The 20,897-nt window shown below is 47.0% G+C and overlaps 1 long non-coding RNA gene across 1 annotated transcript; it reads left to right on the forward strand.

Annotated features, from left to right (window-relative positions):
- The first annotated feature begins 295 nt into the window (after positions 1–295).
- Positions 296–13,716, forward strand: LOC146041689 (uncharacterized). Its single transcript, XR_014463549.1, has 4 exons — positions 296–488; positions 893–956; positions 12,768–12,815; positions 13,501–13,716. It is a non-coding gene; the product is annotated as an uncharacterized LOC146041689 (long non-coding RNA).
- The last annotated feature ends 7,181 nt before the right edge of the window (positions 13,717–20,897 follow it).

A 20,897-nucleotide genomic window follows, 5' to 3' on the forward strand; every position in this document is an offset into this window, starting at 1 on the left:
TTAGTATAATAAAAAATGATTAACACACAAAACAATTATAAAATGCAGCCTAATATGGATTATCTTTCACTTTAGTATTATAGTTAATCCCCTGCGGCTTCCCCAACCAAGATTAGTGCATGCATGCAATTAGCTTTTTATATATCCAATTTGGGCTTATTTTGGGTTAGAAGTTTGTAGGATTAATTTGACAGTCACAAATGGATTAGTCCCACCTATGTGCACATGGTGTTAAATGAGTATACTCAAGTGATTTCAGAAGGTAGGTAGGACGTTTCCAGCTTCACAGACTCTGGTGGGTACCTCCGGCCACTGGTGCAGTCCAAAGTACGCTGCCTTATCAAAGGATCCCCGCTAGCTCCGGTTATTAGGCTGCTGATCAGAATGTCCCCGTTCTCCTCCTATAACCTGGCCACACCCACATCCCAAATCCTGTATATGTCTGTGCACCTGCAGGGCGAGCAGAAGACACCGGGTATACTGCACAGGTGAGTGCACAGGTACTGCAGGCAGAACTCCTCCTGTATTACTGACAGTTGTATCCAGTTATGGAATTATCTCTGATATATTTATATGTAAATGACTAATGTTAATGTAATGTGATTGTGTTCCTCGATAATGCATTAATGGTCTACATTTATACATCTAACCCAAATGTATTGTCTACAAAACCTATTGTACTTATTTATTTAGTATTAATTAATTTAAAGTTTCTCACATCTCTGTAATTTACACCACAGTATCTGATAATCTTCCTGCTGAATGTACGTCTGGTTCTGTAATCACAAATAATAACACTTCCCTGGTGTTACTGATTGTTACCTGGCTTTGTGCTGTCACAGTTGTGCGTTATGTCTTTGTCTGATTCCCCAATCTCTCCCGTCCTATGCAGAGAACTGATCGGGAACATTGAGGAACCATGGGCCTGACATCCGTACAGCTGCTGGTGACTTTCAGTGAGTCCATATCTGATATAATGTCAGTCACATCTGTGTGTAGTGCTGTAACGTGTGGCCGGCAGCCTGGGAGAACCTTAGTAGCTGCTTGTGGTTGTAGTAGGATACTGATGGCAATGGCTGTGTGCTGGGTCCCTGACACCTCTGAGGTGCCTGGTAGTGCTTCCATTGGTAACTGCAGCACAAAGGAAGCCAGGGGGAATTCTGTCACTGTAACACAGAGGGGATTTATCCTGTGGCCCACGGGCTGGTGTATGATACTGTCGGCATTCCACTATGAAGGGGTGTAAGTATTCCGACACTCTTTAAGCTGCTATTTAATCATGTAGCGTAGCGGGCAGTGGCTGGGTTACACCGGGCACTCTCCTGTACTGCAATGTATTCCTGTAGGCATAAAAACAAAAGAAGAGGGGGCTTGGGACTGAGCACAGGTATATTAACAACTAGGTGCATACCTCCCAACTGTCACGATTCCGTCGGGACAGTCCCGATTTTCGGGTCCTGTCCCGACGTCCCACCCGCGGCAGGCATTGTCCCGCTGCGGGGGGGTGGCAGTTGGGAGACCCCCCAATGTAGTAGAATAGACGCTGTGCGCATGCGCACAGCGTCTATTCTCGTATGAAAATGAGGTCGCGGCTAATTAGCATAAGCCGTGCCCTCATTTGCATACGCCACGCCCCCTTTTCGGGCGCTCGCGCGGCTTCGCCGCGCGAGTGTCCCTATTTCTTCACATGAAAAGTTGGGAGGTATGTAGGTGATTCATCGCGCCCTACGGGCGCTCTTCACACCGTCGTAAGGGGCTGCGTCCCCTTAATTTGTGAACATTTGTATATGAGAAAGATGGTTAGAATTGTATGAAAGATGCCTGTATTGCAACTTGAGTTATAGGTGAAATGTGTTAAATAGAGAGCATATGATATGGAAGGGGGTGTGTATTGTTTTGTTTAATTAAAAAGCGGTTACAGAGTAAGATGTACATTGATAGTGTGGATGGTACAGTGACATTTGTGGGTGTGGGGGGGGGGGCTGTGTGTGCACGTTGTTTAGGTATGTGTGTGCAATAGTATAGTAGGGTGTTTCTGAGTCAGTGGCTCCCCACTGGCGGAGGTCACGACACAGGAAAACAGGAGGCTGGGTAGTGATAGGGGTGTGTGGGCATAAGGGGGACTAAAGAGGAGGGTGGGAGATACTGTGCAGCTTCTGCCAGTGGGTGAGGGTCCAGTGTGGCAGTACAGGATGGTGGCTCAGAGTCAGTGTCTCCTCCTACTGGGTGGGAGTTCGGGTGCATGAGAGCAGGAGGCTGGGCTATAAGGCATGATAGGGGCATGTGGGCAACACAGCGTCAGCGACTCCCCAGTGGTGGAAGTTACGGTTCAGGAGAGCAGGAACCTGGGTAGTGATAGGGGTGTGTGCATATACGGGGGACTAAAGAGGGGCTTAGGGGTGCCGTGAATTGTGGGAGGGGCGTGGGGGGTGCCGTGAATCAAGGGAGGGAGGGGGCGCAGGTGTCCGCGAATCGCGGGAGAGGGCGGTGGTCCGCAAAGCGTGGGAGGGGGTGTGAATTGCGGGAGGGGGGGGGTTGCGAATTGCGGGAGGGGGGGTGTGCGGGGGATGACGTGAATTGCAGGAGGGGGGGGCACGTGCGCGATAAATCACCTAGTTGGTTATATATTCTTGTAGAAGGATGGTAGGATGTTGCTGTCATTCAGAATGCATTTACATAAACATTAATAGTAGCAGTTAAAGATCTGACTTAAAACACCTACAGTAAAATAGAACAGGTGTTATATATTATACAAAGAATTGGTTGATGATGTGTAGGTTGATTTGCACATAGTTGTCACTGTAAAAAAATTGCTACAAAAAAAATCAACACAGAAAGGTCAACACATGTAAATGTTGACATAAGTGTGGCACTTCATTGGTGTCCATATCGACACATGAGAATGAATATGAAAACATTCAAAAAAGAAAAATAAATCTTCAAAAACTCATGTCAACCTTTTTCATTGTCGACCATAGCCGTGTCAGTGTTTTGCATGTGCCATTTAATCCTGGGGTTGCGTGAATCGCGAGCGGGGGTTGGGTGGGGAGGGAGGAGGTGAGGTGTGTCCGCGAATCACGGGAGGAGGGGTCGTGGGTAGATGCCGTGAATTGCGGGAGGGGGGGTCGCGGGGGGTTGCAGTGAATCGTGGGAGGGTGGGTCGCAGGGGCGGGGGGTTGCCGCAATGACAGGGGGGGGTAATCGCGGTAGGGGGGGTCGCGGGGGGTGGGGTGTACCGCGAGGAAGGGGGGGCCTGGGGGGTTGGCACAAATCGTGGGAGGGGGGTCACGGGGTGCCACGGATCGCAGGAGGGGGTGTGTCTTGGGGTGGGCCCGCAAATCGCGGGATTCGCCGCAAATTGGGGGGGGTGTGCTGTGAATCGCGGGAGGGGGGTCGCCGGGGGGTGCCGCGAATCGCCACAAGAAAAAATCAACACAGAAAGGTCAACACATGTAAATGTTGACATAAGTGTGGCATTTCAGTGGTGTCCATGTCGACACATGAGAATGAATATGAAAACATTGAAAAAGTGAAAAATAAATCTTTAAAAACTCATGTCAACCTTTTTCATTGTCGACCATAGCCATGTCAGTGTTTTGCATGTGCCATTTAATCGTGGGGTTGCCGTGAATGGGGGGGGGGGGGGGGACACACACATTGCTCTGTTTCTGGACTTTCTTCTTAATTTATGGATTACCATCACCTGTGCTTAAACGCCTTTCTTATCAATTACCCTGTTTAAAACAGGTGATGACAATCATAAATTAAGATGGAAGTCCACAAACAGAGCATTCTGTCCCTCCTGGAGAGGGTCATGTTGGGAGGTGTGGGGCGCTCACCTGGTGTGTCTGGTGAGTAGCTGTGTCTTTGCTGTGTAACATGGCAGAGGGTGTCTGGCACTGTCTGTGGGCTCACTGGGCTGGTTCTCTGTCGTGTGAGTCAGTCATGTGAGTCAGAAGCTCCACCCAGCGTTACAGCTTCAGACACACTTTGAGTGACAGATGTAGCCAAATATATAAGAGATTCCAATATGCTGCTACTTTAAAGGGATACTCAACCCTTAAGGTGCGTACACATGGGGAGATATATTGCTCAGTGTCTCCTTTTCATCAGCGACCAGCTGATTACCTCTGCGACACCGCCGACAGAGGTTCCTTCTCATCAGCGACCATCTCTGATCGCTGATGAAAAGGAGACACTGAGCAATATATCTCCCCCGTGTGTACGGGGCTTAAGCTCTGCTCCCGGACTTCCCTGGTAATGTATGATTGCCATCACCTGTGGGGAGATAGGAAAGGTGTCACCACAGGTGCTGGCTATCATACATTATAGTAACAATTGTTTGTGAAGCAGAGAAAGTCTTATTAAGCTCTCACAGCTGGGAAGCATTACCGCTCATTGCTTACTAGCTGTGAGAGGGCTGGTTAAGGCTGTGTACACACGGGGGCGATTTTGTGTAATATTGCGGGCAATATGGTTGCTGAGCGACCATATTGCCCGCGATTGGAGTGTGGGTGCGCGCTCCCGTTTTCTCCCCCATAGTGATCACTGGTCGCAGGAACATGCTCCTGCGACCAGCTGATTTCCACTGCCGGGCTCCCCCCCGGCAGTTTCTTTTTCATCAGCAACCATCTCTGGTCGCTGATGCAAACGGGACACTGAGCAATATATCGCTCATCGTGAGCGATATATCACTCGGCGAAATATCGCTCGGCGATATATCCCCCTATGTGTACGGGGCTTAAGACTTTCTCTGCTGGCAACCCCCAGATTCCAGCACCCTAGGCAGCTGCCTGATGGTACAGCCGCCCTGCCAGCAAAAGGTTCACTACTATGTGATGGAATTTATAGACTTGTGGGCACTTCTGCCGAGATAGTGTTCAGTCATTATTCGGGATGCGGCGGATCATTCTAAATCTGGTGAATGTTCGACAGGCGATAGGTTCACACATGGAAAAAGGTCGACATTGGCACAAGTTCGTCATGAGCAAAAGGTTGACGTATCAATGGTGGACACATGGAAAGGTAGACGGGAGTTTTTCACAATTTTTTTTTAATGGACTTGTATGGTATGTTATGTTATGTTATGTTATGTCTATCGACATAGACATCAAATGATTTTAACCCCTTCCTGACAGAGCCAGTTTTTGCGTTCCTGACAGAGCCCTTTTTTTCAAATCTGACATGTATCACTTAAGTGGGGATAACTTTTTTTTGCTTTTACTTATCCCAGTGATTTTGAGATTGTTTTTTCGTGACACATTGTACTTCAAATTAGTGGTAAATTTGGGTCGATACAGTCTTGGTTTTTTTGTGAAAAATACCAAAATGTCGTAAAAAAATGGAAAATTTAGCAATTTGCAAAATGTTAAATTTTCTGCTTGTGAGACAAATAATCATACCACTCAAAATAGTTAATAACTAACATAGAACATATGTCTACTTTATGTTTCCATCATTATTTCAACTTCCTTTTCATTTTTTTGGACACTAGGAGGCTTACAATATGAATAGCAAATTCTCAAATTTTCAAGAAAATTTCAAACACTGATTTTTTTAGGGACCAGTTCAGTTCTGATGTGACTTTGAGGGACTTGTATGTGAGACACCCCCATAAATGATACCATTTCAAAAACTGCACCCCTCACAGTATTCAAAACAGCATTTTGGAAGTTTGTTAACCCTTTAGGTGTTTCACAGGAATTAAAACAAAGTGCAGGTGAAATTTCAAAATTTCATTTTTTTTGCAGATTTGCAATTTTAATACATTTTTCTAAGGAACACAGTACATTTTAGTAGAGAAATGTGACTAAAAATTGATTCCCCCAATTCTTTTGTTTTCATAAATATCCTATATGTGGCCCTAGTGTGCACGGTGACCAAACCACAGGCTTCATAATAGAAGGAGCACCTACTTGATTTTGGAGCCTCCTTTTTATGAGATTATTTTTTAGGCACCATGTAGGTTTCTAGGCACCATAAGATGCTAAAATTTAGGAACCCCCCCACAAGTGACCCCATTTTGCAAACTACACCCCTCAGGGAATTCATCTAGGGGTATAGTGTACATTTCAAACCCCCAGGGGTTTCACCAATTGTGGTACAACTGGGCAGTGAAAATGAAAAATTAAATTTTTTACACAAAAATGCAGTTCTGGCTCAAAATTTTTCATTTTCAGAAGGTATGAAGGAGAAAAAGCACCCCAAAATATGTGCCCCAATTTCTCCCGAGTACGGCAATGCCTCACATGTGACCAAAAAATACCATTTGGGTGCATGGCAGGACTCAGAAAGGAAGGAGTGATTTTTGGATTTTGCAGCTCAGATTCTGGTGGAATGTTGGTGGGTGCTATGTTGCATTAGCAAGACCCCCCAAGCACCAATACAGTGGAACCCCCCCACAAGTGACCCCATTTTGCAAACTACACCCCTCAGGGAATTCATCTAGGGGTATAGTGTACATTTCAAACCCCCAGGGGTTTCACCAATTTTGATACAACTGGGCAGTGAAAATGAAAAATTACATTTTTTTACACAAAAATGCAGTTCTGGCTCAAAATTTTTCATTTTCATAAGGTATGAAGGAGAAAAAGCACCCCAAAATCTGTGCCCCAATTTCTCCCGAGTATGGCAATGCCTCATATGTGACCAAAAAATACCAGTTGGGTGCATGGCAGGACTCAGAAGGGAAGGAGTGATTTTTGGTGGTGGAATGTTGGTGGGTGCTATGTCGCATTAGCAAGACCCCCAAAGCACCAATACAGTGGAACCCCCCCACAAGTGACCCCATTTTGCAAACTACACCCCTCAGGGAATTCATCTAGGGGTATAGTGTACATTTCAAACCCCCAGGGGTTTCACCAATTTTGATACAACTGGGCAGTGAAAATGAAAAATTACATTTTTTTACACAAAAATGCAGTTCTGGCTCAAAATTTTTCATTTTCATAAGGTATGAAGGAGAAAAAGCACCCCAAAATCTGTGCCCCAATTTCTCCCGAGTACGGCAATGCCTCACATGTGACCAAAAAATACCATTTGGGTGCATGGCAGGACTCAGAAGGGAAGGAGTGATTTTTGGATTTTGCAGCTCAGATTCTGGTGGAATTTTGGTGGGTGCTATGTCGCATTAGCAAGACCCCCCAAGCACCAATACAGTGGAACCCCCCCACAAGTGACCCCATTTTGCAAACTACACCCCTCAGGGAATTCATCTAGGGGTATAGTGTACATTTCAAACCCCCAGGGGTTTCACCAATTTTGATACAACTGGGCTGTGCAAATGCAAAATTACATTGTTTTACACAAAAATGCAGTTCTGGCTCAAAATTTTTCATTTTCACAAGGAATGAAGGAGACAAAGCACCCCAAAATCTGTGCCCCAATTTCTCCCGAGTACGGCAATGCCTCACATGTGACCAAAAAATACCATTTGGGTGCATGGCAGGACTCAGAAAGGAAGGAGTGATTTTTGGATTTTGCAGCTCAGATTCTGGTGGAATGTTGGTGGGTGCTATGTTGCATTAGCAAGACCCCCCAAGCACCAATACAGTGGAACCCCCCCACAAGTGACCCCATTTTGCAAACTACACCCCTCAGGGAATTCATCTAGGGGTATAGTGTACATTTCAAACCCCCAGGGGTTTCACCAATTTTGATACAACTGGGCAGTGAAAATGAAAAATTACATTTTTTTACACAAAAATGCAGTTCTGGCTCAAAATTTTTCATTTTCATAAGGTATGAAGGAGAAAAAGCACCCCAAAATCTGTGCCCCAATTTCTCCCGAGTATGGCAATGCCTCATATGTGACCAAAAAATACCAGTTGGGTGCATGGCAGGACTCAGAAGGGAAGAAGTGATTTTTGGTGGTGGAATGTTGGTGGGTGCTATGTCGCATTAGCAAGACCCCCAAAGCACCAATACAGTGGAACCCCCCCACAAGTGACCCCATTTTGCAAACTACACCTTCTCAGGGAATTCATCTAGGGGTATAGTGTACATTTCAAACCCCCAGGGGTTTCACCAATTTTGATACAACTGGGCAGTGAAAATGAAAAATTACATTTTTTTACACAAAAATGCAGTTCTGGCTCAAAATTTTTCATTTTCAGAAGGTATGAAGGAGAAAAAGCACCCCAAAATCTGTGCCCCAATTTCTCCCGAGTACGGCAATGCCTCATGTGTGACCAAAAAGTGGCAGGACTCAGAAGGGAAGGAGTGATATTTGGATTTTGCAGCACAAATTCTGGTGGAATGTTGGTGGGTGCTATGTCGCATTAGCAAGACCCCCAAAGCACCAATACAGTGGAACCACCCCACAAGTGACCCCATTTTGCAAACTACACCCCTCAGGGAATTCATCTAGGGGTATAGTGTACATTTCAAACCCCCAGGGGTTTCACCAATTTTGATACAACTGGGCAGTGAAAATGAAAAATTACATTTTTTTACACAAAAATGCAGTTCTGGCTCAAAATTTTTCATTTTCAGAAGGTATGAAGGAGAAAAAGCACCCCAAAATCTGTGCCCCACATTCTCCCGAGTACGGCAATGCCTCATGTGTGACCAAAAAGTGGCAGGACTCAGAAGGGAAGGAGTGATATTTGGATTTTGCAGCACAAATTCTGGTGGAATGTTGGTGGGTGCTATGTCGCATTAGCAAGACCCCCAAAGCACCAATACAGTGGAACCACCCCACAAGTGACCCCATTTTGCAAACTACACCCCTCAGGGAATTCATCTAGGGGTATAGTGTACATTTCAAACCCCCAGGGGTTTCACCAATTGTGGTACAACTGGGCAGTGAAAATAAAAAATTACATTTTTTTACACAAAAATGCAGTTCTGGCTCAAAATTTTTCATTTTCATAAGGTATGAAGGAGAAAAAGCACCCCAAAATCTGTGCCCCAATTTCTCCCGAGTATGTCAATGCCTCATATGTGACCAAAAAATACCAGTTGGGTGCATGGCAGGAATCAGAAGGGAAGGAGTGATTTTTGGATTTTGCAGCTCAGATTCTGGTGGAATGTTGGTGGGTGCTATGTGGCATTAGCAAGACCCCCGAAGCACGGTGAAATGATGAACCTAATAATCCATAGATGTGTGGTATATTTTAAAACACTCCTTTATACATAGGCCGGGTTTGTCGGGGCAAGTTTCACAGTGGAAAATAGTTTCCTTTCTTATTCCCTTTTTATAGCAAACTTTGCACCTTTTTTGTGTCCTGCCCTTTCTTGCAGTGGAGGGGATTTCGTTCGGAAAATGCTGCCCTGGTACAATACGGGGGCCAGTACTAGAAGTACTGGGGCCCTCTGCCTGCTGGTTCCCAAATACTAGGCCCTTTATGACTTCCTCTTGAAAGTGCATAAATGTCCCCCTCTGGCCGGTAGAACGGAATAGCACGTAAGCGTTATACAGTGCCATCTGGATGATATACACGGCCAGCTTCTTGTACCAGATTTTTGTTTTCCGCAGGGCACTGTACGGCTTCAGTACCTGATCTGAAAGATCCACTCCGCCCATGTACCTATTGTAATCCAGGATACAATTAGGTTTTGAGGTGTGGGTACTGGTACCTCGTACAGGGACGGAGGTGGTACTGTCTCCGTAAATTGTTGTCAGTATAAGGACATCCCTCTTGTCCTTATATTTGACCAACAACATATTTTCGGTGCATATTCCCCTGCTTTCACCCCTTCTCATTACTTGGGCAATGTGCGTTTTTGGGAGGCCTCTTTGGTTCTTGCGCACAGTACCGCAAGCTGCTGTACCTCTTGAACCAAGGGCCTTAAACAGGGGGATGCTAGTGTAAAAGTTATCCACATAGAGGTGATAACCTTTATCCAGGAAGGGGTGCACTAAATCCCAGACAATTTTTCCACTAACACCTACGAGGGAGGGGGGGCATTCTGGCGGTTCAATTCTTGAATCCTTACCTTCATATACCCTAAACCTGTGAGTGTACCCTGAGGTGCTTTCACACAGCTTATACATTTTTATGCCATACCTTGCCCTCTTACTGGGAAGGTACTGGCGGAATTTAACCCTTCCTTTAAAATGTATAAGGGACTCGTCTATGCAAATGAATTTATCTGGGATGTACATCTCTTCAAATTTGGCACTGAAATGATCAATGACCGGCCTGACTTTGAATAGCCGGTCAAAGGTGGGATCATCTCTGGGTGGGCACTGTGCATTATCGTTGTAATGCAAAAATTTAAGGATCGTCTCAAATCGAGCCCGGGGCATGGCCATACGGTAAAATGGGGTGCTGTACAGAACATCTGTACTCCAATATTGCCTAATATCTGGCTTTTTTACTATGCCCATATGAAACACCAGACCCCAAAACGTCATCATCTCTACTGCATCTACAGGGGTCCACCTAGCAAATGATGACGTGGGGTTTTGAGCAATAAACTGCTGGGCATATACTGTAAATTACTTTGGTCCACCATTAAATTTATAAAATCATCAGAGAAAAATAATTTGAAAAAGTCAATTTCTCTGAGACCTGTGGAATCAAATTGGATTCCTGGCATGGCCAAAAACTCAGGAACCTGGGGCTCAAAATTGTCTGGTGGTGGGGTCCATACGAGATCAATTATTGGGGGGTGGGTCTCAGCTGCTCTACGGGGGCGTCTTTGAGGGGGTCCCTCATCACCAGAGGAGGAAGAGGAGCTTAAGACGAATCCTTCAAATTCCCCGCTTGCATCACTGGCTGTGTCAGAGTCAGAGGCAAGCATGGCATATGCCTCCTCCGCTGAATACATTCTTCTGGATGACTGGGATGACATTTGGGATGACATTTGGGATGCCATTTTTATTTTTGTGTTACTGGTAGTGAAATGTTTCAACACGTGTATAGTGTAGGGGGGGGGGTACAAACTTTATTTCAATCCGGGGGGTATGTAGTGTGTAGTGTGTATGTAGTGCAGAAAAAAAAAAATACTTTATACAAAAAAAAAAAATTGAAGGGGTTAAAAAAAAAAAAAAAAAGGTCCTGCGCCAAAAATTGAGCACAGATGTTGGTCAGTAACGTCCGTCACTGAACAGCGCTCAAAGGCAACAGGAATTTGATCAAAAAAAAAAAAAAATTAGATCAACCCTGTGCTGAAAAAGATGATCAGTGATGTACGTCACTGATCAGCGCACAGTGGCCACAGGACACCCACAAAATCACAGTGTGTGTAAAAAAAAAATTAAAAAAAGACCCCACAGCACCCACAAAAAAAAAAGGTGATCAGTGATGCGACACTGATTACCAGTGAGGGGCAGCAGGTGCACAACCTTTGGTGCAACTGACAGTGCAACTGGCAGGTATATATATATAAAAAAAAAACCTCTGCACCCCCAAAAAGTTGCTGATCACCTCAGATATAGTGATCAGCACAAAAGCCGGGGGCAGCAGACACAAAATTTAGCACTCTCTATCACTCTCTGTCACTATCTCTCTCTATCTCTCTATCTCTCACTATCTATCACTCTATGACACTGCAGCAGCAGCACTGACAGTTATATATATGAAAAATAACCCCTGCACCCCCAAAAAGTTGCTGGGGGTGCACAAAAGGGGGGCAGCAGACACAAAATATAGCAGTCTCTATCACTCTCTGTCACTATCTCTCTCTATCTCTCTATCTCTCACTATCTATCACTCTATGACACTGCAGCAGCAGCACTGACAGGTATATATATATATAAAAAAAACCTGCGCCCCCAAAAAGTTGCTGATCAGTTAATTTATACTGATCAGCACAAAGGGGGGGGGGGCAGCAGTCAGTTATATAAAAAATATATAGCACAATCTGTCACTATCTCTCTATCTCTCTCTATCTCTCTCTCTCTCTCTATCTCTCTATCTATAACTCTATTACACTGCAGCAGCACAAAATATAGCACTCTCTGTCACTAGGCCTCTCTATCTCTCTCTATCTCTATCTCTCTATCTAATAACTCGCAGCAGCACAACACAGCACAGGATGTCACAAGAGGAAGCAAGATCCAGGCAGTGATCAGGTAAGTATTTAGCAAGGTTCTGGTCAGTAAATGGCGACAGCTGGGCACGGTGACCGCACTGCACGCTATTCCAGACCGGAATGGCGTCTGCAGTGCAGTCACCGTTAGTTTAAACCCCCCTCCATGGCTGTGATTGGTCCGTCGGTCCGACGAACCAATCACGGCCTTTGGGGGCGGGCGGGGTGAGGTGGGGTGACACCAGTGTCACCCTTACACCCCGCGGTGATTGGTGCTGTACTTTACAGCACCAATCACCTCCGATCCCGTGTCACCGGCGAACGTTATTCGCCGGTGACACAGGAAAACGCTGTGAATGGCTGTTCACACTGAACAGCCAATCACAGCGATCGCCGACGGGGGGGTGGCATCGCAGCCCCCCCTGGGCATGCAGGGACATGTCTGCTGTCAGGGACAGCAGACATCGTCCCTCTGTCACTGCGTCTCTAGACGCAGTGACAGTTTGAAGTCATGACGTATATATACGTCATGTGTCGGGAAGTACTTCCCGGCCATGACGTATATATACGTCAAATGTCGGGAAGGGGTTAAAAATAGTTTTGACTTTCCTGTGTTGACCATTTACATGTCGACCTTTTGCTGGTGTCAACCTTTTGTTAATGTCGACCTAGAACATGTCGATCTTTTTTATATGTTAACCTACTCTCTGGTGACCTATTGACCTAATAATCCTCACCCAACCATTCTACTACTAATATTATATGTATATAACTCCTGTGTTCCGCAGGTGTGGCCGCCATGCTGATATGTGCACAAACCGGAACTGATCCCCAAGGTAAGTGCTGTGCAGAATAATGCTACTTATTGGCCCTTATTCTGGTCCTTTCGCTCCCCTGTGTATTCGCGCAGGGGAGCGATGTTTTGCGGCTGGTGCGAGCGAGTACTGTGAGCTGCTTGTCTGCAGTCCAGTTCACACCTAGCAGTGCGGGCAGGGGACGTGGGGCTGTGCCCATGAGAACGCTGGGCATTCCCATGGTACTTTCCCGATGACGCCGCACAGGACGCTCCCAGATGTAAAACACCAGAGAGGAGTCTTACAACTACGAGCGCTGTAGAAATTATTTAATGGTTGGCGAACATTGAACAATTTCCTCCCCGCACGAAAGCTGCAAATGGATGTTTATGCTAAACATTAATTTGCACTCAGGGGAACTTGGCGTGCGAGGGGCAGGTGGCCGGCCGTGCGGGGGGCATTTCAATGACTCGCAAAGATGTGATATTTACAGATTGCGAGTCAACCAGAATAAGGCCTATTGTGTGTGTGTGTGTGTGTGTGTGTGTGTGTGGGGGGGGGGGGGGGGGTGGATGTCATAGGGAGTAACACTATGGTAGATGAGAGGAAACACATTCTTCTCAGGTGAGACATGGGGCCCAGATCCCTTCTCCTAATTAGAGATAAGCTGAACATTTGGGTCTACAGAACCTCATCACATCTGTCTCTGCGCTTCTTCCTTTTACAGGAACCACTAAGCGATGTGGAAAGAACAAAATGTGGAGCTGTAAGGAAACTTGTGGCCGACTTTGCAAGGACATGAATAAACTTGTTCCCTGTAACAAAATGTGCACGCAAGGCTGTGGGTGTAAGCCGGGGTACTGGTATAAGGATCTGAATGATAACACGTGTGTGCTTCCTGAGGATTGCCCAGGCAATAAATAAAGGGAATTAAATGATTCTGACAAACACTGATTGGCCTGTGATTCTCTAATCTGTGCTAAGTGACCCTGTTATTATCGATCACATTGATAAGGTCTCATATAGCGTATTCCTATACCGTATACTAGTCTGCAGTAGTGCTACTTTAAAAACTGCCCCCCCCCCCACACTGAAAAAAATTGTCCCCCCATTCCTGCTCATTGTCTGGCATTTTCCCCTCCAGCCTCCGTTCCACAATCGTTCCGCCTACATCTGCCACTGGGGTTTTATTTCCGTACCAGCAATGAAAATGTATTTCCCAAAATGGCCGCCGCCTCATTGACAGTTTTTATGAATGCTAGAGGATGGCACAGCCATTTTGGGAAGGACATTTTCATTGCCTGTAGGTGCGACGGGACCCCAGCGGAGATGGAACGGAGGCATTCAGGCAGACAGGGTCACAGGTGGGGGTACTCATTAACCAGGCCCGGGCTTGCTGGAGGGGCCGGCAGGGGCCCTGGTCTGACTCTCCCCCCCCCCCCTTCCTCCTCCGTCCCTCCCGGGCGGCAGCAGCAGCACATGGCTCTACAGCATGTGCTGTGCTGACAGCAGGCTCAGCATGGCCGCAAACTGCATAGGAGAATATTACACTGTCAAAACACAGAGTAAAGGCAGAATAAACTTGGTCAATGGGTAACTGCAGGGGATATATACGAGAGAGAGAGAGAGAGAGAGAGAGGGGAGAGGGGGTGGGGGGGGGGAGGGAGAGAGATGTGGTAAGTGGCACTCCTTTGGACTTCACAAAAATGACTATGCAGACGCAATCAGCTCCAACATTTCAGATTTTACTCAGTTTTCAAGGATAGAACCATTTCTTTGAGTGCAGCACCTGGGCAGTTGTCATGTGTATCTTGGAGTGCCGGTAACCAAGTATCTATTTATATATATCTATATATCTATATATACACATACATACATACATACATACATACCACATGAAAAGCCTGTGTTTGTCCCAGTGCTGCCTCTGATTAAAAACCCTCCCATGACTAGGCTGCTGCTGCTGTTCTCCATGGGCCTGAGAAGCATGTAATGAGCTCCACCAATCAGAGCTCAGCACAAACGTCTCAGCCTCTGCCCTCTGGTGCAAAGTGTCATGGGACTTAGGCAACTCCCAGTAATGCACTGCACACTTGTGCAGTCAGTGTGCCTTGGCTCCCTATGCTCAGCACCATTAATCATTGTCACATTGGCAGATAGGTGAAGCTGCAGCACTACCCCACTGCCATGCACAAAACCTTAAAAATTTTTTTAAATACATTCCAACCACAAGGGGCCCCTAGCTAGAGGGAGGCCAAGGGGCACTGACCCCTTGTGCCCCCATTATAATCCGGCCCTGCGGCAGACTCCCCAGCACCTACGCCACTGCAAGTCTCCACCAATCTACCCAGGTCATACTGTATCTACTTACCCTAACTGAGTAAATGAGTAAAAGGTAAAAGATTCATTATGGGGCTGATTCTGAATTTGAGCAAAGCAATAGGTGCAAATACACGTATTATGTTTGTATGCAGGGTAAACACTAGGTGCTTTTGCATTTAGCCCACAGATTTATTTGTTTTGGGGGAAAAAAAAAACATTTTATGTATTTGAAAAACATTTGGCCCTTATTCTGATCGGTGCGGATATTCCCGAATTCTTACGGTGCGGTCCGCACGCCACGCTGTGCGGCGGCGTGCGGGCATCGTCCGTAGAAACGCCCACGTGTCCTCCGCATTCGGACGGACTCACTCTTTAAGAACAGGGCGTGTGTACGGACGACATACAAACCGTGCGTGTGCGGTGGAAACGTACAGATTCTTGCACGGTCTTCCTGCACAAGCACGGTCTTACCGCGTCAGAACGTACGGGAAGCTGTCCGTACGCCCCGATGCGGAGTATTTACGCACAATCCAACACTTTTGTACTGAGTACACACAGCGATCACATGACCCACTTAGGCTATTAGGCAACCTCCTGAAAAAGGGATTGTTATCAATTTCAATCAATTAAATGCTCATCTATACTAACCCACATTCCTACTTCATTCATGACACACATTAACCCTTACAGCATGTGACCCTAACATACATCTATATACACTATGTACATTTTGCTTATTTTAAACATTTTAAACAACTTACACATATACTTTAGCATGTAGGAAAAAACACTGACAACTTTGAACTTTAAATAAATATTTATTCACAAACAAGAATAAAAAACTGAAAATTAATTTTCCGCATCAATGATGCTGTCCATGAGGCTTAACATTTGCCGCATCAGGCCTCGTAGACGAAGGAGAGCCCCACGGCGACCCTCCTCTGCTTGGGCAGGCTCACCTGTGGAGGAAATTCAAATTAAAAATGACTAATGATATTCATGCATACATTTAACATAGTCAAACCTACATTTTAAACATGCATTGTGACAGGTGTGTGTGTGTATATATATATATATATATATATATATATATACACACATATCTAACTATATATATGAGACATACACCTATACATACATGCATACATACTACATGGAAAGCCTGATTTTGGCCCTCTACCCTTTACTCTGTAGAACACCTCACAGTCATACTGCTCCTTCTCAATCCAAACCCACCCATGACTAAGCTCTGAGAAGCATGCCACGCGCTGCACCAATCACAATTCGGCAAACAAAGTTCAGTGTCTGTTATATGATGGAGCCTGGCAGGGGAGTTACACAACTCTCAGGAATGCTCAGTACATTTGTGCAATCAAGCATGGCTTGTCTGCTGATGGTCTGCTCCAGAAATCATTGTCAGAATGCCAGTTAGGGGAGGCTGCAGCACTAACCCACTCCCATGCTCAAAAGCATTACTAAGACCAAATCCACACACAATTATGGTGCAAAACATACATGCAGACCGCAGGGGGTGGTTAGCTAGAGGAGGGCCCAGGGGCACTGACCACTTGTTACTCCAGTATAAGCCATGCCTGTCCATACTCCATTTAGGCCATATGTGACAGTGCCCCTGTACGGTGTGGTGCAAGATGGCATACCTTAAATCTGGAGCTGGTGACGGCGGTGGCTTCTGCTGGAGAACCTGTGGCAGGGAACGGCACAACCCAAGGGACCCACAAAAGACAACGCTACTTCGGTTAGCAGCGACAAATATTTATTAAAGAAAAACAACTAGACTAGTCGCTGTGATATACTCCTACACATATGCAAACATCAATAAGAAAGATAAAAAAACACAAAGACAATGACATCAAAGAGAGCAATATTAAAGACAATAATATGACCTCACTAGAATACTATACTGCACATATAACACTATACTGCACATATAACACTATACTGAACTGTAGTCCCCGGTGCAAGGAAAACAGTCAATGAAGAAACGGTCCCACGAAGGAAGATCCTCACAAGTACAAGGGTAGGCCCTACCTTAGTGTGCACACTACTATATAAAGGCCAGAAAATATTAATGGTCCCCTATAACGGGGTACAGGCGAGTCCCCGTTACCTAGGGCAACTCCCTGCTAGACATACAACACAGGCTGTAGATATGGGCTTGGAGGTGGTGGCAAATCTGGCATGCAGCCAGAGGGGCGTTGCAGGTGTCTCTGGGCTGCTAATGTCGCAGGGTGATCAGCACCCCAATAACAGGTGTCCCCTATGCAGTGGAGAGCCACTTCAATGGCTGGGTAAAGTGGGCCAATGTGGGGTGCAGGCCAGCCTGGGGGTAGGGGTGCTCCTGTACCTTAACTCTCAGCTGCAGATGCCAGCTCCTGCTGGTCATGACTCTTCAGGGTCTCTCACTCCTCTCTGGGTCTCACTCCTCTCTGGGTCTCACTCCTCTCTGGGTCTCACTCCTCTTCAGTGCAGGACAGGGGAACAGCTTCTCCATTCAATGCACCCACGCTGCTGGGCTTTCTCCTTTTCCTCTCTCTGCCTGAGTCTCACCCTGCTCCCAGCACGTCTTCTCACTCTCTGCATACTTCCTCCCTCTCACCTTGCTGCTGGGATCACCTCTGACCTCTCAGCTTCCTGTCACAAGTGCAGGGGAGCTGGGACACTAGCTGCCTGTTAACCCCTCACAGCCCTGCTGTTTCTATAAAAATGCAGTTCTTTCTCTGAGCAGCATTAGCTGCAATTGACCTTCTTTGAGGGCACAGGGACACCTCTGGGGTGGACTGCCACACACCTCCCTGCTGGAAATTTGCCTGTCCGCAGGCAACTTACCCGGACCAATAAGTTCTTGACAAAGTCCTGTCAATGTCCATAACAACATTCAAACGCTAAATGAAAACAGGTGCGATCAATTATACATTCAATAACAACTATAAGCATCACTACCTTCCTGCCACCTGATATCTAATGTGGGCTCCCCAGGCCAACCATCCCTCTGCCACAGGACCTCCATTCCTCTGCGGTCCAGCTTCTCCAAGGCTGTCAATGGATGGCGCCCACTCTCACGATGTACACATCTTTAGGCATGTCTCACCTCTCGATCTTGCCTCTTCGACCTCTGTATCGCCTGCTGGATTCTGAGGGCGAATTCCTCTCCTGAGATGGTCGTATATTCACCACTTGTTACCGGCTTCCCACCGATGAAACAGATCTTGGCCTTGTCTTCTCTCTCTGGTGCTTCTACTTTGGCCTTGGATTCAGGCAGTGGCACAACTGGTTCTGCTGCTGACGGCTCCACTGTCTGTGTCACGGCCATGTGAACCACAATCTCTGGGCTTCTTCTGCTGGTCTACCATTCCGACATTTCTCGGCCTTAGATTCGCCACCCGGTAATCGGCATCGTCCATCCTGGGCACATACTCTCGCGTCGGCTCCGGAAGTTGAGGCCTGGTCGCTTTTTGCCAGTTCTGATGGACTGCCTCACTCCGCACGACCGGTTTCTTGCTTGACCTCGTGATGTCAGGTTCTGGTGGGCGGGGCATCTGTCCTGGTCGAGGAGGGTTGACATTAAATCGGTCACTCTCGCCATTTACTTCCCTCAGTTCAGCTCTACTTCCGCTGTGGCTGTACTCTTGCTGGTAGTACGGTTGGGGCTCTCTATGACTTGGATAGTGTGCTGGGGTGCGTCTGTTACGTAGCACCGGTGTTCCATTCGGTCCAGTCACGTTGGCGGCCTTGGTGCCTTTCTTCCCGCTTGTCAATTCAAATTCTACAGCCTCACCGTTGGTCAGGCTCCGAAGCTGTTTTGGGGGTTGGCATGCTGGATGGCGGTATAGTGGACATACACGCTATGGCCAGTGTCTGCGCGCTTAATGAATCCATATCCGCGTGGCACATCAAACCACAGGACACGACCTGTGATCCTTCTTGGGCCGGTTCGCGGCCTATCAGTCATCTGCGTTACACCGGATGCTCTTGACGTGTTCTGGAACACTGCCGGTGGACCTCTTCTCCCGTGCCATCTCACAGTCTGTGGGCATACATCAGCTCGGTCACTGTGTAGTCGTTCCGACCTCCATTGGCGATTCTGTTGCCATCTATGCTTTCTGCCACCTTCACGTTGCTGTCTTTCCTTTTCATCCTCCGCCCATTCCTGACGCATCTCACGGATCATCCTGGTCATTTCGGTCATCGCTTCGATGATGGCCCCAATCGAGTTCTGATTGGCTTGGGCTGGTGGACTGGTGGTTCTTCGCATCTCCTGCGGTTCTGTGTACTGCGATCGCCACATCTTGCCGTTCACAGGGTCTTGTGCAATCCTGTTCGTAGACGCCAAGTGTGACAGTGCCCCTGTACGGTGTGGTGCAAGATGGCGTACCTTAAATCTGGAGCTGGTGACGGCGGTGGCTTCTGCTGGAGAACCTGTGGCAGGGAACGGCACAACCCAAGGGACCCACAAAAGACAACGCTACTTCGGTTAGCAGCGACAAATATTTATTAAAGAAAAACAACTAGACTAGTCGCTGTGATATACTCCTACACATATGCAAACATCAATAAGAAAGATAAAAAACACAAAGACAATGACATCAAAGAGAGCAATATTAAAGACAATAATATGACCTCACTAGAATACTATACTGCACATATAACACTATACTGCACATATAACACTATACTGAACTGTAGTCCCCGGTGCAAGGAAAACAGTCAATGAAGAAACGGTCCCACGAAGGAAGATCCTCACAAGTACAAGGGTAGGCCCTACCTTAGTGTGCACACTACTATATAAAGGCCAGAAAATATTTAATGGTCCCCTATAACGGGGTACAGGCGAGTCCCCGTTACCTAGGGCAACTCCCTGCTAGACATACAACACAGGCTGTAGATATGGGCTTGGAGGTGGTGGCAAATCTGGCATGCAGCCAGAGGGGCGTTGCAGGTGTCTCTGGGCTGCTAATGTCGCAGGGTGATCAGCACCCCAATAACAGGTGTCCCCTATGCAGTGGAGAGCCACTTCAATGGCTGGGTAAAGTGGGCCAATGTGGGGTGCAGGCCAGCCTGGGGGTAGGGGTGCTCCTGTACCTTAACTCTCAGCTGCAGATGCCAGCTCCTGCTGGTCATGACTCTTCAGGGTCTCTCACTCCTCTCTGGGTCTCACTCCTCTCTGGGTCTCACTCCTCTCTGGGTCTCACTCCTCTCTGGGTCTCACTCCTCTTCAGTGCAGGACAGGGGAACAGCTTCTCCATTCAATGCACCCACGCTGCTGGGCTTTCTCCTTTTCCTCTCTCTGCCTGAGTCTCACCCTGCTCCCAGCACGTCTTCTCACTCTCTGCATACTTCCTCCCTCTCACCTTGCTGCTGGGATCACCTCTGACCTCTCAGCTTCCTGTCACAAGTGCAGGGGAGCTGGGACACTAGCTGCCTGTTAACCCCTCACAGCCCTGCTGTTTCTATAAAAATGCAGTTCTTTCTCTGAGCAGCATTAGCTGCAATTGACCTTCTTTGAGGGCACAGGGACACCTCTGGGGTGGACTGCCACACACCTCCCTGCTGGAAATTTGCCTGTCCGCAGGCAACTTACCCGGACCAATAAGTTCTTGACAAAGTCCTGTCAATGTCCATAACAACATTCAAACGCTAAATGAAAACAGGTGCGATCAATTATACATTCAATAACAACTATAAGCATCACTACCTTCCTGCCACCTGATATCTAATGTGTGCAGAACGAGGAGAAGCAGGCACCCGTTATTTGCTAATGTATTAACCCCCCCCCCCCCCAAG

Source organism: Crinia signifera, chromosome 19 (genome assembly GCF_055691185.1).
Source record: "Crinia signifera chromosome 19, ASM5569118v1, whole genome shotgun sequence".
Lineage (NCBI taxonomy): Eukaryota > Metazoa > Chordata > Amphibia > Anura > Myobatrachidae > Crinia > Crinia signifera.